At 54.3% G+C, this 589-nt stretch overlaps 1 protein-coding gene across 1 annotated transcript in view; it reads right to left on the bottom strand.

Moving 5' to 3' along the window:
* The window catches only part of Togaram2 (TOG array regulator of axonemal microtubules 2), a 47,188-nt gene that overhangs the window by 45,083 nt on the left and 1,516 nt on the right, over positions 1 to 589 (bottom strand). The window lies entirely within an intron of this gene.

Here is a 589-nt window from a genome sequence, read left to right as displayed (position 1 = left end):
CTTCCTCCCTCAGGCCTGCTTCCTCCCTCAGGCCTGCTTCCCCCCTCTCTGCTTTCTACCCCCCTCCAGTTTTGGGTCAAGCCCCCTAGTTAGGCTTTTTTTCAGCTTCCTTCAGAGTCTCCTCCTTCGACAGTCAGTAAAACTGATCCCTGCTGATCATAGCCCTGGCTTCTGTCACAGTGGCTCTCCCTGGGCCGCTCTCAGGTACCCATTACAGATAACTCCCTTTGCTTTGGCAAAGCACCTGGCTCAGAGCATCCACTACCTGCCTCTTTCCAGAATGCCTAAAGCACTGATCTCCGGTCTTCCCTCCACTGCCTGCCTGATTTAGCAAACAGCCCCCTCCATTTCCTAGTGCCTGTACTGGGCAGGGGTCCTGGTCTGTGCACACGTCAGGTTGACCTGGTCCTCCCTTGGAGGAGTCTGCAAGGCCAGTGACAGGCAGATCATGAAGAATAAGCAACAGCACAGTAAGTCCTGGTAAGGGACAGAGAGGGGAAGGCTTCTCAGTAGGGGAGGAAGCAGAGCAGAAACCAGGAAAAAGAGAGAGAGAGAGAGAGAGAGAGAGAGAGAGAGAGAGAGAGAGAGA

The sequence above is a fragment of the Grammomys surdaster genome, unplaced genomic scaffold, assembly GCF_004785775.1.
Source record: "Grammomys surdaster isolate TR1022 unplaced genomic scaffold, NIH_TR_1.0 343, whole genome shotgun sequence".
Classification (NCBI taxonomy): Eukaryota; Metazoa; Chordata; class Mammalia; order Rodentia; family Muridae; genus Grammomys; species Grammomys surdaster.
The sequence above is the reverse complement of the archived record's forward strand: the minus strand, read 5'-3'. Positions and strand labels throughout refer to the sequence as shown.